This window comes from Ailuropoda melanoleuca, chromosome 14, assembly GCF_002007445.2.
Source record: "Ailuropoda melanoleuca isolate Jingjing chromosome 14, ASM200744v2, whole genome shotgun sequence".
Taxonomy (NCBI): Eukaryota; Metazoa; Chordata; class Mammalia; order Carnivora; family Ursidae; genus Ailuropoda; species Ailuropoda melanoleuca.
This window is the reverse complement of record NC_048231.1, coordinates 83,841,928-83,862,410: the sequence shown is the minus strand read 5'-3', so window position 1 is coordinate 83,862,410 and position 20,483 is coordinate 83,841,928.

Sequence of the window (20,483 nt, the reverse complement as noted above, 5' to 3'; positions counted from 1 at the left end):
CCCCTAGTTTTTATCTATAAAATGGAGGGTAATATTGTTTTCCTCAGGGGATTATTATAAGAACTCGTGAATGCAACAGTGTCCGGCATAAGGAGACTCAGTCTGAATTCCCTTCCCCATTGTTACCCCTGCAAAATGAGGTAATAGCTATTTATGTTTGTGTGGCTGTGTATTCCCAAACTCTGTGTGTGTGTGCGTGCACATTGTAACAATGAAAATGTCCTTGGACATCAGAACATTTTTCAAACTGTGATGCAATAGTTGTTTTACTTGGGATTGTTTTAAGTAATTAGCACACAGTTGCCATATTTTCATAATTTTCTCTTTCATTATTTTAAAGATAAAATGTCCCTATAAAGTATAAATACAATTGGATATTTCGCAAACTGAGAAAGATTTTTGCAACCAATCTTATGTTTTGTTTTGATAATACTCCCTAAGTAAATTAATTTTCTTGGCATTGATATATTCCTCATTTTCTACAAAGCAGGCTTTTCTTTTCCGTAGCGATAGAAATATTTATTGCACAGTTAAATGTGTTAGTCTGGTTCTGAGTTTTTCCCCTAAATGTATTTTCAGCATACAAACAGTAGAATTCACTGTTGTGGGGGTACAGTTCTATGACTTTTGTCAAATGCATGGAATCATAGTTTCATAGCCACAGCTGATACAGAACAGATCCGCTCAGCCCCAAATTCCTTCATGCTGACCCTTTGAAGGGTCAGTCCTTGGCAATCACTGGTCTAGTCTCCACCCCATCGTTTTGATTTTTCCAGAATATCACATAGATGGAATCATACACTATGTATCCTGTTGGCAATGGCTTCTTTCACATGAAGCATTTGAGCTGCCTCCATGTTCTTGTGTGTTTCCATAGTTTAAGCTCCCCTTTGCTAAGCAGTCACCAGGACTACTTGAAGAGACATATCTATCAGTTCTCCTGCACTTTCTCTCCTAGCCTGACACAGAGGCAAATGCAAATTGAATCCAAAGGTGTCTTATCAGCAGGTATGCCAAACTCAAGGTCTTTAGCAGATGGAAAAAAAAGAAATGGTCCCCAGCCTTAGGGAAGTTATCATCCCATTGGTTAGCCAGCACCAAACCCACTGTGTTGCTGAGCTCAGGGTCCCAGGATATTTCCCATGAGTGACGAGCTGATCACAGTGGTCAAAAAATAACATCAGGGTCTGAAAAAGAGGAAGATCATTGGAGTGTCAGGGAGTCTTCAGGGAGGAAGTGAGCCTGAATTGAGCTTGAAAGTAAGAAGAGGGAGCTTTGGGGGCTCCTGGGTGGCACAGCGGTTAAGCGTCTGCCTTCGGCTCAGGGCGTGATCCCGGCGTTATGGGATCGAGCCCCACATCAGGCTCCTCTACTATGAGCCTGATTCTTCCTCTCCCACTCCCCCTGCTTGTGTTCCCTCTCTTGCTGGCTATCTCTCTCTCTGTCAAATAAATAAATAAAATCTTTAAAAAAAAAAAAAAGAAGAGGGAGCTTTGGGCAGGCAGAAAGGACTCAGGGGAGAAGCAGTATGAGCCACGATTGGAGCAAAGGACAGGGAACTCCTGAGCGATACAAGATAGGGTTTGGGATCTATGGAAGAAAGGAAGCCGGTGTGGCTAGAACAGAATTAGTGGGGGGAGACTGGTAGGAAATGTAACAAGCAAAGGGGCCAGAGACCAAATTAAGGGGCCACAAAGCCACTGTAAGGACTTCAGATTTACTGCGTGTGTGGTAGGAACTACTGGAGGGTTCTGAGCAGAGGATGGACACAGTCTAACTTACACAGTAGTAGGGTCGCTCTGGCTGTTCTGCTCTGAGCATTCTGCAGGGGTCAGGCACAGAAGCAAGGGCTCCAGTAGAGGTTTTTTGGTAATCCTGGTGACAAATGGTAATAACTTGTGCCAGAGTGGTAGGGAACAGGTGGGGACAGGTTGTTAGTAGGAATCTGGATGTATTATGAAGGTAGAGCCAACAGAATTTGCTGAAATATCACCCAGCAAGATGGAAATGCTGTGACTTGAGATGGGAAGATTGTCAGAAGAGCACGTTTGGACTGTGGAATCAGCAGCATGGGTTTGGCTGCTTTAGGGTGAAGATGTGTCATAGACGGTCCTTACGAAGATGTTGAGTAGAGTGGTGGCTGTATGAATCCGGGTGGAAGTTAGGGCTGGAAATAAAATTAGGGTGTCATCTGTGTATAGAAGGGAGAGCAGGGGTACCCAAAGGAGGTGTCAGAGAGGACAGGCCGTGAAGGGGAGAGGCCCATGAAGATGGCAGTGGTCCAAGCACATGGGATGGGGGTGGAGGAAAAGGAAAAGAAACTTAGAGATTGTGTAAAGGATGTATCTCTGGCCTTGGAGGTAAAGACAAAAGGTCCCCATTTAAATCTTGGAATGGTGACAAAACTGGGGTCAGCTTCCTGGGAATAATGATTAATAGATCTTGTTTAAATTTTAGTGCAGAAATATGTTTTACAACCGATGAAAGCACAAACTTTATATTGTCGAAAAGGAATTAGTCCAATTTTTTTTACCTCAGTAGAAAGAATACAAAACTTTCGTGATATTTCATCATCAAATGGCGGTGTGTGCTCAACTCCAGTGTCTGAAAAGCTCCCACTCCTTCTATTTTCCTCAAAAACATCTTATCTTGAATAGTCCAAATCTGTAAACTATCTCAAATTGTTTCCAAAGTGGGCAGCATGCAGAGTTGGAATAAATTCAAATTCAAATGCCAGAGTTCAGTTCTCTGCTTTAATGAAAATAATTGAATCTTTCAGCCTTGATAATGATTCACAAGGCCTCAAGGTCATCATCCTAAATATCAGTGGTCTCTGTCCCCCATGGAGAGAGACGGTGCCTGAAGAGCGCTATGCCACTGAGCCTAGAATTTGCATTCACCGTTGGGAGCTGCTTGTTTATATCTTTAAAAATTCTCTTTTCTTAATACAAGCTAATTCTGTTTTTTTTTAAATATAGTTCCCTGAGGTGATACATATTCTTCCAATAGGAGTCCTTTTCTCCAAAAGGAGGACCTTCCTCGACTTCCTCATCTCAGGGAATGGTCCACTAACCATCCCATCACCAGAGTGCAGCCTGAGAACTATCTGGTCTCCACCCTTCGGTCAATCATTCACAGTGACTCTCCTCAGTGACTCTCTGGTCCCTCTCCTATCTAGCACCTTCTGCCACCATCTTTGCTGAGACTTTCCTACCTGGACTGCTGTCACAGGACCATAAGTGGCCCCCTGATTCTCATCTCTCTTCTAGTTCAGCCTCCACTACCATCACAAGACAGTGGTCTTACCAAAGTGAATTGTCTCATTTGAGATCTGCAGCCATTTCCCATCACTGTAAGGATAAGGTCCCAACTCCTCAACATGGCATGCCTGGAACCTCCCATGGGGATCTAATTTTCTTCTCCAACCTTCTCACCTGCCAGAATCCCCACATGCTTCAGACCTCCCAGCTGTAGAACTACTTTGTTTCCCTCAGCAGCTTCATCCCCTCTTGCTTTTATGCCTTCCTACAAATGCTTTTTCTTCTTTGACCACCTTATTTCTTCTTTCTCCCTACAAAGTTCTTCATCGTCCTTCCTGACCCAACTCAAGCATCAATCTCTCTGGCCTATCTCCCCAGCCATCTTATCCAGCACTGAGTTAGTTTCATTCATCTTACTCCCCAAACACTCCCACCTTCTTCCCATCTTCACCCTCATTCCACTGAATCCTAACTGCTGGATTAATTGCCCTGCAAACATGTGTGTGCACATATGTCCATGTGGGGGGTACATACATACACACAATAGGGACTCTACCTTTCACTTGTTTTATCCGGTACATTTAGCCCAGGGTCACATAGGATAAATATTTACAAATTTTTTATTTAATTAATGAATTAATGAACCAGAAGTTCTAGGTTTACTGGGCTCTGACAATTTGAGATGTTAGTGTGAGGAGTTAAATACACATGGAAATATATCTCCCCTTTGCATCTTTAAGGGAGCCATTCACTTTTTCCCCTCTACAAAAGCCCTTCATTTACAACTTTCCACATCAGAACTTCTATAGATGGAACACAGCCAGAACCCGTGGCAGAAGTCTGTGACCTCTGCCCATCACCCATCAATGGCATAAGCAGCTGCTTTTACTATGCCACTTTGGACCCTTGGAACAAATCAACTTCAATAGTCGCTAGAATCCAACCTGCTCATAAATAAAAGAAGTTTGTCTAGTTACATATCTGTACAGAAGCCTCAAAGAGTGAGTGCTTTCAAAAAACCCTTATTTAGGGACACCTGGATGGCTCATTCAGTTAAGCATCTGCCTTCGGCTCAGGTCATGATCCCAGGGTCCTGGGATCAGGTCCTGCATTGGGCTCCTTGCTCAGCAGAGAGCCTGCTTCTCCCTCTGCCTGCTGCTCCCCCTGCTTGTGCTCTCTATCTCTTTGACAAATGAATAAATAAAAATCTTAGGAAAAAAATCTGAATTTACCCCCCAGGGACTTTTGGAGCATATAGAATACCAGTGCAGAGAAAATGGAACCAGAGGGTCTAGTTGACTTTGGCACAGAGCCTGTCTTACCCATCAGCTGGGAAGTGGTTGGCTTCTCAAAGCCTAGAAGGGATCTAAATCATACATGCAACCTGATTGAGAGAGACTCTAGGAAAGCCATCTTGTCCTCCAAATGTCTCCTCACCCAAGAGCCATAATCTTCCATCTCCATCCAAAGAAATATCCAACTTGGGTCCACATTAATCCTTCTAACAGCATGTATTCCTAGGAGGGGCAGTATGGTGAACAACTACAACCCAGTGCATGGATCACTTTCTCCAAGACAAGGGGTCCTCAGAGCATGAAGACTTGGAAAGGGAAGCGGGGCACCAAAGTTACACTTGCCAAACCTTCACAACCACGTCTGTCCCTTCTGCTGCTCGGGTGTATCCTTAGATTGGGAAAGTTCTCTACAATAGCCTTTCCTTCCCCTGCTAAGCAAAATGGACAAAGGATTTTTTTATATATATATACCCACAACTCTACCATGACTTTTGCCGGGTTGCTGGCCAAAGTCTGGGTCTGAATAAGGTTTCAAAACCACACGAATCAAACCTGGCTGAGGCGTTCTCCGGGCTGGCGGAAGTATGTGCATCAAATGACAAATGAAATGACCGCATGATCTCTTTCAAAGGCATGATTGTTCTCGGCAGTTCCATGAAACTGTCATTTTCCCCCAGAAGGCAGAGCAAGCCTGCTTTTTAGGAAATGATACGATGCAATTTATAAGTACGCGGGACTCTGCTGCAGCCTCTGGGGTGCCCAATAAAGCTGATTTGCACACTGATCTCCAATAATGCCCATGAATAATACATGAATAATGCACATTTCAAACATGTCCTGAATAACGGTTTAAATAGAAATAGATGGTGTTATGTCATGTCTTCCAAGGAAAGGGTTCAAAGTGCACAGCAAACAAATTAAACAGATGAAGAAAGGAGGGCAGGGGGGAGCTCATCAGAGATGTGGGGCATCATTAATGAAGGGATGTGCTCAGTGGGAACAGATGCAGGGTAACTGAGGCCATGGTTTTGTGAAAGGTTTTGACAAGAATAAGGTACTAAATGAATCAGTGTGAGGTTTGATAAAGCCACAATTGAAATGGGTGGTTCTTGGCAGGGCAGGATCTGGGGATGAGGGGGAGCACAAGAGGGAGAATGGAAGGCATATGCTGTATCAGAAAGGATTAGAGATACCCCCCAAGTGACATCTGAATCCTAGGTAAAACCTGCCAGCAACCTAGCATGGTGGGATTTCTACTGACTGCTTGTAGAAACCAGTGAAGCCTGCTGGGTAGCTTGGATTATCAAAATTGGCCCATTTGCTCTCTCCAGATGCACAATCACTGCTTCTGGTGCTGGAAAAGTATGTAGAGTCATCAGAATCACTAAAGCCGCACACTGTTCCTTAAGTGCATGCATTTGCCCTGTCAGTCACTGCCATGGCCTCCCGCATGCCTACCGCCAGCCCCTAGGACAGTCTGGCCACCTTTGGCCTTAGTACTAACTTCCTCGCACGTCACCCAGATGGTGTGTTTGAGAAGGGCATAAAGAATATGCAAAAGAAAAAATAATAATTTAAAGGAATGGTAAAGCCGAGAGCCAAAACAGATTCAATTGTTTTCCCTTTGGTTTTCTGTAATGGGGGGGTCCAATGTTGAATAGTCACTGTGATCAGACAAAGGAGACAGGGCTGGGTGTCCAGCAGACACTAAATGTCTACATGGAAGCAACCAGCCTCAGGTGGGTGCTGGGACACAGCCAGGACCTGGGGCTGGGTAGTGAGCGATCCTCCCATGCTCTCACCAGGTTCCCTGCCCAGAGTTCAGCGAAGCCTGAAGGGAGGAGAGAGCGAGCCAGTACAAAGGCCAGATGACCATTTCAGGCAAGAAATAGTAGATAACAGTAGATTCTAAGACAAGCCCCCTAGGAACCGTGCTCCCCTCAAATTCCAAAGGAAGAAGTGAGACCCCTTAATATAGACCAGAGAGAGAGAAGGCAATCGCGCTCTTCCCTATTTGAGTTCCTACTCAGGGTGTCTTGAGGCCCCTGGGGAAAGGCAGACCCCTCGGGGCTCAGAGCTGGAGATGAGGGTCAGGCAGAGAAAACGTCCTCCGGAGAGGGCACAGTGGACCAAGAAGCACGTGTTCCCGCTGTGGGCCAGCACTCTGCTTGGGCTGGAGATAAGCCACCGTCTCTTAAGGCTTAAAAGTCAGCGAAGGAGAAAACAACTAAATGACACCAAGGACCGGGCTACTCATATGAGCACCTCAGTCAGCCAGTCAAGACGCAAGATTTTTATCACACAACGACCAGCCAGATCTTCAGTATTCACTGAAACCCCTTGATTACAGGTCCCAAGAAAGCATCACTGTAATAATGGGTATTTGGACATCTCCAGTGATGGTTGGCTCCCACATTGTACCAGCTGCCATTCTCAAACAGAGGGGAGTTGGCTTCTTACCTTCTGGTGGGGAGAGTCAGTGAGGAGGTGACGGATACGTGGCCATTTAGTCTTTCCATGTGTAGCTCCTTGTGACAGCATGGACCAACTGAAAACACACTGTTTTCACTCCCTTCCAATGATGGGACCTACATTTTGTTATCATTGACTTTTTAGGGCCCATTCATCTTGCTGTGGCAAGATCTTAGTCGATTCTGCCTGAGGAGATGTCTCACTACTGTACTTGGAATTAAGAGAAGAATAAGAGAAAACTGATATCAACCTAACAACATATATTGAATGTGAACTCTGTCAGGCACAGGGCTAGGCATAGCCAGAGCAAGTCTGACTGCTTGGAATGCATAGTCCAGAGGGGAGATGATCATAGAGTAATAGGAATATAAATGTTATGGAAGGAAAGCACAAGATGTAAACGGTAACGTTTTGAAGGGTAAATAATGTTCATCTACCTTTGTTGTCCCATTTTTGCTAAGAGGATGAAAGACAAGAAAGAGGAAAGAAATGAAAAAAAGAAGGAAGAAGAAGAAAAGATTTTAAAATAAGCATAAAGGTAAGTGGCAACTGGCACCTAGCCCTAGGGACAGGGAGGTAATAGGGAATGGTGAGGCTTGTGGTAAATTTAGAGCTCACCCCAGATCTAGAGAAAACTTCTCCAGCTACTTGCTTCCAAGTAATTGCAAGGGCATTGTTTTCAAATCTGCTTTCTAAAGAAAAGCAAACAAAAAAAAAATCTGATTTGTTTTAGTTAAACTCTCCTGATTTTTAAATGTTCACTCTTATAAAAAATTAATAAATTCCATACAGGCCAAACCTGGCAGGTGAGAGACAACCTTTGAGGAGCCAATTTGCAGCTTCTGCTTTAAATGGTCTCATGAAAGGTTATAGCTCTCCCAGTGCAGGGCCAGACAGATCCCATTATTTCAGACCCCGGGCTTTCTCCACGGCATGGCAAATGCCTCACACCAATTTCACATTCGTTATATATTTCTGCTTTAGCGGACTTAGCATTTTACCTCTGCTTTCGGTAAGCTGAGGGCCGTCTTTCAAGTAGGACATTGGACTATGTGCCCTCAAAGGTCATTCCTGAATCTAATTGACAACCCACATCTTGAAATTATGAGAATAATGAGAGCATAACAATGATAGAGCCAATGATGCATGAAGTACCTCATTTCCAGTGAGTTCATTTGTGCTATCTGGTTGAAATTACTCCAAGTATTCAATCATCTCATTTATGTAGGAAACATTATCACTGAATCAGACACTGTGTATAAAATAAAAGTAGGACCTGCTTATCTCTCGGTCCATTTTTTGATGGCCGTGCTAGAGATTATAGACACGCCTAATACTAGTGGCCTTTTACTTTACTGATCAAAAATGTTACACAGAGGGTGAGCATGTGCCCATCAGGACAGGCTGTATGAAAGCATGACCATTTCCACGATGTGTTTTTTCCCCGGATTAAATCAGAACGGCTTTGAAGGGGGCATAGTTTCACCAGAAACTGACAATCTAGCCAGGGGGAGAAAGGGTCTTCCCGCATTAGCAGAAAAACAAGTGCTAACTTGGAGACAAATTAAGGAGGAAGAGGGAGGAGAGGTGCCAAGGGAGTTAGACTATTTTTCATAACAGAGGTAGATGGAGTCAGCCCCTAGGGAGGTGAATCATTTTTGAAACTTCTGGGAGGAAGAGAGAGGGTGAAATGCAAGTCATTCCCCTCTTTTGATTTCCAGGTTTTACCTCCATTTGCAGCCTGGGAGAGCTAGAATGTGTGGGGAATGGCCACGCAAGACATGGGGGAGAACCCAGGACAGCCCGAGTCCCTGTTTGCTCTCCCCACATGGGCCCCGGCACCACTGGGCCCAGGGTGCAGACTGCACAATATTGGGGTAGCAAAGGGCAGTGCTGGGCACAGGGCAGCAGGGCCTCTGCTCTCTGTGTCGGTACCACCTGATTGAGTTTCTCTGGGCTTCAGGCAGGAGCAGAGGCTCTAGAGCAGAGTTCTGACGACTTCCCTCAGAGGCACAGTCTGCAGTGGGCCCGCTGGGTGCACTTGGCACCGGCCCTGGGCAGGTCAGAGGGGAGGGGACATGGCTAGGGAGCCAGAGCAGGAGGTCCCCTCCTCCCATGCGCCGGAAGGTTTGCAGCTAGCTTTCCCTGCACCAGCTCATGCAAAGCAATTAAAGTTGTCTTCAGGCAGAGGAGCACTGTGGGGTGCAGGGAGAGTTAAGATGGAGGGGGCGGAGTGGGGAAGGAATGGGGAGAAGGCAGAGGGAGATCCCATTTGGAAATAAGGAGAAGGCTTTGAACTTGTAGATTTCTCCAACGGAGGCCAAACCCACACTAAACCAACCCCAGCTGGATGCCCAAGAGTCTGTGAATAAATGCGGGGGAGGGGGTGTTAGAGATGACAGCCCTGTGCTAATGCATTCACCCCAAGGTGCTGCTGGACATCTGTTCCGTAATTAATCAGGCTCACCCCTCCAGCACCCTTCTCCTCCCCCTTCACTTCCTCCTGTGGCCGCTGAAACACTTGCCATAATTACTCCCCATGTCTCCAAGGAACCCTCTGGAAGGAGTCTGCGTTTGGCTTTTTTCCCTCCTCCATCTCTCCCATTCTGGACTGGGTGACAGCGCCTGGCTCATGGGGGTTTGGGAGTGTCCCAAGGGGGCAGCAAGGAGGAAGAGGCATGACAGGGTATCTGAGAGGGACATTTTCCATCAACTATATCATTATGTCTGATATTAAGATCTGATGTGCCCATGGTTTGAAAATCACTGCAGTAATGAAAACTAATAGAACTACATGGCACAAAGAAAGTGTTGCGAACATCTTTCCAATAATTACATTATTAATATTAATAATAGCAATAATAATATCATTTATTCTAGATAGAAGAGCAAGTATGTCAGCATGTGTGGCACATACTGGGCATTCAATTTATACTTTTTGAAGAGATGGATCATGGTTTCTTTACCTACTTTAAAAAAGTTGTCTCTGGGGGAAACAAGCCATAAGAGGCCCTTAAGGCTAGAGAACAAGCTGAAGGTTGATGGAGGGAGGCAGGTGGGGGTTGGGCTAGATGGCTGACTAGTATTCAGGAGGGCACTTGTTATGATGAGCACTGGGTGTTGTGTGTGAGTAATAAACCACTGAATTCTACTCCAGAAACCAATACTTCACTGCATGTTAACTGCCTAAAATATAAATTATAAATAAATATTTAAATATTTAAAAATAAAAGGTTGTCTCTGAATATCACAGGACTTGTGAGATGTAGCTAATTTCATCTCCATTTTCAAGTAAAGAAAAGTGAAAGATTGAGCAATCTGTTCAAGGCCACACAACCAGTAAGAGACAAAGTCGGGATTTTGAACACAGACCTATGATGTTGAGACTGGTCTTCCGTGATGGGGTGTTGCCGGGTCATTTCCCTGCATGACACACTTTAGTCAGTCCCCGAAAGTGGGTTTGTTGTTTCTTCTCTCTATAAAGTCCTTATTTGACTAACTTCCCCTTACTGCTCGAGCTTAAAGACTCAGTGAAAATGCCCATTAATTTATGCATCTTTCATTAGCATGAATCACATTTTCTTTAATTTTACATCATGACTACATTTCACAAATACCTAGCCATGGTAGGAATTCCATGAATATTTGTTGAATTTCTATTTTACAGATAATACTCCTGAGATTCAGCAATGGAACGCACTTATAGGCCCTACGGCCACCAAACGTAAGAACTACAGTTTGATTTCAAGCTTTGACTGTGAGGTCAGGGAACTTCTCACAACACATCTACCACCGAGCTCCATGGTACATCATCTCCTATTGTGTAACAACTGAAGTTCTATAATTGTGGTTATTTCCATTTTTTCCTGACAGCTTAATATATATTACCAACTAATAATCATAAACTTGAGTTATTTCAGTCTTTATTATAATGAAAGTAATGCAAGCTTATTATAGAATATTAGAAGAGAACAAAGAGGAAAGAAATGAAATCAATAGTCCCAGGACATTTAAAATGAATATTTTCTTCCAATATGTTTATGCCTTTTTACATAAGTGAGATTATAGGCTTTATATAACTTGGGATTCCGGTTGTTTTAAACTTAATATTCTAATATAAACATTTCCCTACTTAGTTCAATAATTTCCCTGTTTACTATTTAAATGACTTAAAATTGTCATTTTATGTGCTCAATAATCATTTTTTAATGACTAGAAAAGATCTATTGTATAGACTATCAATTAAACACTCCCCCCAATCCTGGATAACTTTTCACTATTAAAAATAATAATACGGTGAACTTTTTTTTTCTTTCTGAATTTCGAAACACTTTTTAGAATACTTTTGAACATTTTCAAGGCTCTTGACATAGATTGCCAAATTGCTTTTCAAATGACTTGTGCTCATTGTTTTTTTCCCTACTAACAGTGATTTGGATTTTCCCAACATTTTAAATTTGATAATTTCTTTTACACACACACGTGCAACTATAATGTTTGGAACTGAGATATGAAAGAAATGTTGGAGATGATTTAGTTAGACACCCTCCTCCCTCTTTTATGCCCTAGAAAGCAGGTCTGGCAAGTTCTGTGGCCTGCCCCCAGATCACAGCAATTTGGGGGGGCTGAACGGGGCTCAAGCCAGGTCTGCTGCTCCTGTCGCCTCCCACTGTCTCCCGGGGATCTTTTCAAAAACAGTTCTACAATTTGTTTATCTGTTCAGCGAGTTGCCATCACTTGACATCTTAATTTTGATTCTACCTTCAAGGGAAGGAGCTTTTGAAATAACTGGGCCTGGCAAGTAATAAATTTCCCTCTATGGTGAGAATAGGGTATTTCCAGGGTTCTGCAGGGAACCTTGTAGCTACTTATCACTTCCTCCTGGCTCCGGCTTCTGGAACTCTGTTAGTCCTGCTTGACACGCACCTTGGCAGTTCTCCTTGCATCCTTCCTGTGGGCCTCTGCATTCCCATCCCTGCTCAGCACGATGGCAGCCTACCTCATTTTCAGCCTCGGGCCAAGCACGAGTGTCGCCCCTGCCCTTCTGCCACGTTGGCCAAATTTCCCTGCTCGCTAAGCAATTCCAGGCTCTTCCCAGCAGGGCTGACTGAGCTGCAAGTTCAATTTTCCCTCCAAGGCTCGGCCTTGTTCTCTGTCACTCCCGGAGCTGGAGTGCAGTAGGCAGATGCACTTCTTGCCCATCTCTGGGCCCATCCATCACTCCTTGTGTGACCTGTGCTGTGCTGTGGGAGACAGAAAGCCCATCCACAACAAAGCCTCCTAGGTGACATCCCAAATCCAGCCTCCAATTCACGTTACATACCAGGCCCCTCTGCAACGGCCATGCTTCTGATCATTCAGCAGTATTGCTTACATCAACTTGCTTCTCTCCTCAGAAACATATCCATGACCAAAAGTTGAAAATGCTTGGCCTTCAAGTCCTTCCCTCTGCTATAACACTCGTCTTCCAGGAGTTACTCACCCAAGATCATCATACGCCAGCCTCGCTAGGAAAGGATCATGAAAGAAGGGGAGTAGCAGACAGAGGCCAGAAGGTTATGGGTGAAGTGAAGACATGATTGGGCCTGGGCTGGAGAAAAGCACCTCTGGGAGAGTACGGTGTCTGCTCTGCCTAGAATGTTCTTTACCACTTTCTCCCTGGTGGACCGCTCATCCTTCACACTCCAATTTTCCACAACCTGCCTTACCTCCAAACTTCAATCCCTTTCCATATCTCTGCTCTGCCATTTTTCACACTGAATTGACATCTTTTTAAAAATGCCTGAATCCCCCACAACTAAATGCAGATGGCATTTTCTTAAAGGGCCTGCATCTGTACATCTTTTTTCTTTTTTGTCCTCACTATCCGATATTTCCCTTGTACTTGGGGCATGGTCAAAATATCTGTCGAAAGAATTCATACGATGTGTAAGACAGAATTAATGCTGGATAGGATGAATGAATGAATCATGCAAATGTGACTGGAAAAGAATTGTCTGCGAAGCTCCCCACCCAGGTGATTGTAGTAACTATAACACCTGAGACGGGCATGCACACAAATTTGCAACACAAATTGGCATCTTTAAAATCCGGATGTGGGCATGAGGCCATCTAATTGGGCCTTTTGCACAACACTGAACATGGGAAATTACCAACAAATATCGATCAATAAATGAGCTTGGTAGTTTTTCTCAGAATAGCCCCAAGACTAAAACTGCAGTCAGAATAATCCATTTACTCTCCAGCCAGAAGCAATCCTGCACTTTTTCCCATGACAAAACATACATATGGGCCGTCGGTGGTTGCTTCCAGGCACCCATGACAACCCCCCAGCAGTCTCCTATCTATGAAGGAGAGGTAGGCTTGAGTGCAGAGCTGAGCATTCCGTAGCTAAGATGAAATTCAAAGCTTAAGTCCCCACACATCTCGCGATCATCAAAAGATATGTCCGCACTAAAAACACGCAGAGAAGAATTACGTCCGGTTGAGCACGGGAAGAAGGCTTTGCGCATTCTACTTTCAGGATATTTGGGGAAATGTGATGGTGTCGTTTACACACAGTTCTTAAATCAGGTGGAGCATTCTTGCCAAGCAGCCTAAGAGCTGCCGGTAGAACATCACTTTTTCCCCTTCTCCTCTTCTCTGTGCAGGTCTATGCTTTCTAATTGAATCTAAATATGGCATCGGGGTATTTTTAAAATCTAGAGATTGGAAACACTTATTGGAAGAGGCTGGTTTACAGGTTGGGGGCTTGGCATTGGCAGCAGCTAAGGGGCTTGGAGAAGATGGCCGGATTCAGGCTGGCCAGAAGCAGAGCGAGCGTGGAAAAGGCCAGGTTTGGCTTAAGAGACTTAGCATCACTTGTTATAACCTGGCAAACGGAGAAGGGATTTTTTCGCAGCCAGCAGTAAAATGAAACTTATGGAAACAATAAAGTAAATGTTCTGTCTAGCCAGTGAGTCAAATTAGAGAAGAGTGGATTTTTCCAACCAGGCCGGAAAGTCAGTGTGCCTTGGTGGTCTAAGGATAGCCAGGAAGTTAATGGCATTTCAGATTCCGAGTTAATGATACAGATCACAGGTCGACCACGCAGCCCGCTGTCTGTTTTTGTAGGCTCACCAGAGAAGAATCGTTTTTACATTTTTTAGTGGGTGGAGAAAAAAAATCAAAAGAAGAATAATACTTCATGACACATGAAAATCATATAAAATTTGAATTTCGGTATCCATAAATAAAGTTTTATTTACCCAGCCATACTCATTCATTTACATAGTGTCTATGGCTGCTTTCCTGCTACAACTGAATGCAGAGTTGGGTCTTAGTGAAAGAGACCACATAGCCTGCAAAGCCTAAAATATTTATTTACTATGTGGCCCTTTTCAAAAGCTCTCTGACTTCTAATATGCATAGACAGAGAAAATTAATTCTGGGCCCATTCCTAACAAGACAAAGGCGACACGTAGCATAGGACAAGGCATGAACTTGAAGTTGGAAGAGACCGTGGAAGACTCACTATCCAGGTGTGAGCGCTCACCAGGTCCGAGAAGCCCGCCCCGTCATGAACACCACAACTCTGCCTACTGTGTTGCTGATGTTAAGTAAAACAATCTCTGTCCCCACCCCAATATAGGCTTTCTTAACCATAAACTTTTTCTACATAGAAAGGACATTAGACACAATCTTTCTTGATCAAAGAGTAGACTCCTACCACCCATCACGGGTTAGGACTTCATATGACTTAGGGGACTTTCATGGACACTGTCCCATTTTACCTTCATAACATCTCCTAGAGACAATGATTCATCTCTATATAGGAAAAAAAAAGAGAGAAATCTAAGGATTAACATTATGGACTGAATTGTGTGCCTCCCAAAATGCATATATTGAAACCCTAACGCCCATTGTGACTGTATTTGGAGATACCATTAGGGAGGTAATTAAGGTTAAATAAGGTCAAAAGGGTGCATTTCTAATCCAAGAAGATTGGTGTCCTTATAAAAAGAGGAAAAGATACTAGATCTCTCTCTCTCTCTCTCTCTCTCTCTCTCTCCATGTGCACAGAGAAAAGACCATGTAGGAACACAGCAAGAAAGTGGCTATCTGCCAACCAGGAAGAGAGCTCGCACCAGAAACCAACTCTGACAGCATCTTGATCTTAGACTCTCAGTCTCCACAACTGTGAGAAAATAAGCATCTGTTGTTTAAGCCACCCAGCCTGTGGAATGTTGTTATGGTAGCTCAACCAGACTAAGATAGTTCATAGTTAAATGACAGGGTCAAAAGGAGGCAGCCCACCAGTGGCAGAGCAGAGACTCGTCACCCATTGCACAAATATTTATTAAGTACTTACTAAATACAAGGTGTCTTATGGAGGACACAGGTATTAATCTAAGAATCACACCAATACAAGTAAAATTACAACTATGATAAGTGCTACCACAGAGAGTTGTATGTGGTATGAGATACAAATAAGATGAGCTGACCTAGGGTGGTCAAAGGAGGCTCACCCAAGACACAGCTGAAATGAGGTCTGAGAGGTGAAGAGTGCAGGAGGAAGGGAGTGAACTTCCAGACAGATGACATGTGCAAAGACCCTGTGGTAGTAGGAAGCATACGGTGTTCAAAGAAATCAGCCAATGTGGCTGAATCGGAAGAGTGGGGAATGACTAGAGATGAGGTTTAAGAGGCAAGAGCTGGTCAGACTTCTCATGGCCCTCTTGGCCATTTTAAGTAACTGAGGCATTAGGAAGCACTACAGTGCTTCAACATGGGGAGGGCTTTGTGAGATTTCCAATTAGAAAGGCTTCCTCTGGCTGCAGTAGGAGATATGGATTGGAGAGAGTCATGGGAGCAGCAGGAAGACTAGAGACCATTGCAGTAGGCAAGGTGAGAGATGATTGGGACCTGGACGACAGAGACTGCTTTGAAGATATAGAGAAGGAAAGGGTTATGAGAGCTATTACGAGGTAAAGTCATTGGGTTCTGTGATCGATGCAGTATGTGGTTGAGAGGAAGATGGCAAGTATGACTTCATGGTCCCTGTCCATCCAGGGGAATGGCTGAGATGAGGATGATGTTTACCAAGATATGAAACAGTACAAGCGATGTCGATGCCCTTTAGCCAAAGACCAGCAGGGACACGTCTGCAACGGAACCCAGTTCAGGGCGTGGAGTTGCTGCAACAGGAGAGAATGCACACGATGGGGAGTGGTCGACTCAGTAAGAGGGTGTTAGAAGGAGCATGAGGAATTTGGGCTTCTTGTTGGTGATTGGCAGATTACACAGGGAAGTGCGGTTTGCTCTACTTTGGATGCGGGCAGGAAGTGGGGTAACTCTATGATGGGGTAGCTTCTATGCTTACCTAGAAGGCCATAAGGATGCAGGGAGGTTGAGGCTGGGATTGGTAAAGACAAATCAGGCTTATCTGATCCGGGATGAGGTGAAGTTGGGTCATTTTGTGGCAGGGACCATCTGTATGTTTTTGTCTGGGTTCTGACATGATTACAGAATGATCTCATTTGTCTCTTCTCTGAGGGCCCTGCTTGCGGTTGGCACTCTTGGGGATTGTCTATGGTCAAAAAGGGGTACACCAAAGCTGAGCTCTAAATGCCAGGCAGCACCTCTCAATTCCACTGGCCTGCTGAAAGGCCCAGCGAGTTCCTGGCTGTTGGGGCTGCTTTCCTGCCTCAGTTACCCCTTTTGGCCAAGGACAGATACAGAGTTGAGCTGTAGGACATTCATCTAGGGTATTCTGATTGTCACCAGGGCTGGGCTTTTGCTATCAGGAGGTCGAAGAGACTCCAGAACTCGTCCGTAGCGGGAAGAGGGTCTGCGGCTGCTGTTCCTACTGTTGCAGGACAAGCAGCTTCACATCTGACAAGACAGCGGCTGTGCAACGGCATGTATAACTTTGACAGAAGGCATCAGGCCCTGCGACACCGGCAGTTACCAGAAACAGAAACAAAAATGGGTTTTAGTTCTTGTAATAGACCCTGAAGATAGGGACCGAGATGATCAAATCCAGGCAATGAAAACATGTCCCAAATTCTAAATGGTCTCTTCTGGAGATCCAAATGGTGCTTTCTTTTCTAGACTAATTATAGGCTTCTATTTAGGTACCAAGAAAGAAAGAAAGAAAGAAAGAAAGAAAGAAAGAAAGAAAGAAAGAAAGAAAGAAAGAAAGAAGAAAAGAGAAAAGAGAAAAGAGAAAAGAGAAAAGAAAAGAAAAGAAAAGAAAAGAAAAGAAAAGAAAAGAAAAGAAAAGAAAAGGAAAGGAAAGGAAAGGAAAGGAAAGGAAAGGAAAGGAAAGGAAAGGAAAGGAAAGGAAAGGAAAGGAAAGGAAAAAAAAAGACTAAAGTAAAAAGTAAAAGTGTTTGCCATAGCATAAATTTCCCCTTGGCTAGCTAAGAAGAAATAAAGGTTATGCGATTAGCCAGGAGAACATTAGCTAATGAATTTAAATTTAAACTGGTTTGTTGGGTTTCCAAAGCAGAAGTTGTATCATTTATGACATCTGATAGCGTCTGAGGTAAGTCCCAGACCACCTTTTCCCCTTGTGATGTTCTTGCCCTGGAAATTGCAGCTTGCAGAGCAATGCAAAGAGAGGGAGTCACTTCTTTCTCTTGGGAGTTCTCCTGAGTAGACTGTATTTGCCTCATTTTCAGGGTTGCTGGGTATTCTTCTTAAGGATCCCACAAACCCATGGCCTGGCACCTCATTTCCTCTGGTTGGGAAGGAGGATGGAGAGAGTGTGGAAAGGGAATTGTCAGTGCCAAGAAGAGCAGGCAGTGACCCTCTTGTTGGAGAAGGGCTGACTGAAGCATCTTCAGTTCGGGGTGGATTTTGCTAAAATTATCCCCTTTGGAATTATGTATTCGAGGTTAATGTTTCAAACCCCTGATTGATTGCTCAAGTTAGAGCTGTGATAACAGTGGTTGGTGTTCTTCAAGAGGCTGAAAATGCCAGCTCTTGGGAAAATGACAGGTCTTTGAGAAATAATCAGGTTCACTGCACATCTCTCTTCAATAGGAGGATTATCACTGGGTTCACAAAATTGCCTGTGATGGTCTTCCCCTACCACTGAAGGTCCCTTCTTAGTACCCAGAGATCCTGTGAAAAAAGAGGAGGCATTTCATTTTAATGCCCTGTTGATATCCGTTATCCTTCCTGTAGCCATCTTATCGAAGAGAATCTTTTGCTTGAAAATAAATTCCTTCCATATGATTTTGAACATTTCTTTGGAAAAGCAGAGGATTGGGTTATATGACCTCCAGACATCCCTTTGTGTCCTTGTAAGTCTACGATTCCTGACCTGGAAATAGTCAAAAATATATAATCTGATACCATTTTGGCTACATATGAAATTAATCAATGTCGATGGTAATAACCATAGGGCGGAAAGGCCTCAGTGATCAGAGAGATGTTGCTGATAACAGTGATGGAGAAGATTCTGCTTTGGCAGGGAGGCCACAGGGTAAAAGAATCATTTTAATGCAACCTCCAAAGAACTTGATGAACTTCGGTTCCTCCTAATAGATGTTGGAAATGAAAAATCACAAATTCACAGAGGGAGCAGAGATAGCTTAATGTAAGAGTTCTATGTGTCAATAGTTGTAAGATAGAGATTAGAGTCAGGACCTCAGGGCCTAAGATAAAGATAATGTATTTGAAATCAATTAAAGGATCAATAATTTTTGGCCCCTGGAAAGGTTTACTGTATCCTAAAGAAAATGGTTGGTAGGAGCCTAAAAAATCTCAGAAGCCTACAATTTTCTCTAGAATAAGGTGAGCATTCAGTCCCTCCAAACACAAAGGCTACATCTGTGTAACTGAGTTGACAATTCCATACGGGACCATATGGATATATTTATAATTGGTATAATGAACAGCTCCGTGTTTCAGATATTAAAAGCAAGATGATTTCAGCACATGATAAGCGAGCATGAGGATAGACCTATCTAGCCAAATGATGGAAATAAATTTAATAATAAAAACCCACCAGAAGAAGCAACTGTTCATCTGAATTTAAAGGAAATTTCCCTGCCATCTGCTGTTGTTAACATTTTCTATCACCATATTTGCCTGCTCTCTTCCAGAGCCCAGCGCTGCTAAGCTCTTCATACAGGATAAGCTAGTAGGCAGGAGAACAGAGCGATTGGAAGCATGCAAGTGGATACAAAAGGCACTTCACCATCAACAGACCCAGAGTGACATTTTTACCAGCCGCATAGGAATCAATGTTGGACTTCTCCAGGGAAGCTTTTGTCATAGGAGTAAAGGACAAAAAGGGCCCAAAGGACAAAAAGGTGGGTCAGGTGATTCAGAGATTATAAGGGACATCAGGTTGAGCCACTTGGCCACACCAGTGTCCCACTGCCCTCCCCTGCATCCTTCTCCCCCTCCAGTACCACGAAACACGAAATGCAGAGGTAATCGGCTCTAAAGATTGGGAAATAGAATGCTCAGTGGAAGAACACATGCACGCATCAGCAACAAATAACCTGAGCCAATTACAGATGTCCCAAAGCCCAGGATAATGTCAAAGGCCATTAGAGAGGAAACAGGATTCTCATAAAGGGCGAATCAGGCATTGACGGTGGTGGTGGTAGTGAAGAGACGATGTTTGATGTTTCTCAATTAAGAGAAGAGCTTAGGAAACAAGATTCTTAAACAGGTACTGGTCCAGACAGGTCTTACCCCACAAGCTTAGGGTAGAGAAAATGGAATTAAAAGGACAATGAGTACAAAGAGACAGCGAGCTCTCCACCATCCCCCAAGGAGCTGATTGGACTGTGTTTCCAAGTAAGGAGAAAAGGAAATCTTACCTTGGGTTAGGCTCTGTGCCCGAGGGAGCTTCAGTACGGCCAGCTTCCCCAGAGAGAGAATAACCAGGTTGACACAGGGACTCAGACCTTCCCCAGTGCAGGTAATTTGGACTCCTGTGGAGATATTCCATGAGCAACCTGTGCAACCCAGAACTCCTAACGGTGGACCTCGGCAATCTTCAACCCAGAGAAGACCTGAGGGATGGACTGCCTTTGTTGGGCCCCCAGTAGGGCCCACACAGGGGCCATTGCAGGGTTTCTCTAAGACTTGTGCTCAGTAGGGGTATAAACCAATTGGAGAACTGTTGGAAATAGGCTACATCTGCATGCCCTGCTCCTACCCATGGGACGCAGCTGTACCTGGCAAGGAAGAACCACGTGTTGGCCATAAAAAGCAATTCAATTCGGGTGTGAGATCACTCCGTGAGGGGGTAGGCTAATTGTTGACACAGCTCTGTCTGGCCGGCTCTTTTGGAGACAGATAGACCCTGAGGGCTGGACGGAACATGGCCTGTAGCATGGAGATATAGCTCGCAAGTGTTTTGTTTTGTTTCGTGTTGTTTTTGGCGAGCGAGCTGTGGGATAGAGGGTTTATGAAAATATATAAGATGAAAGCTAAAGTTAAACATCTC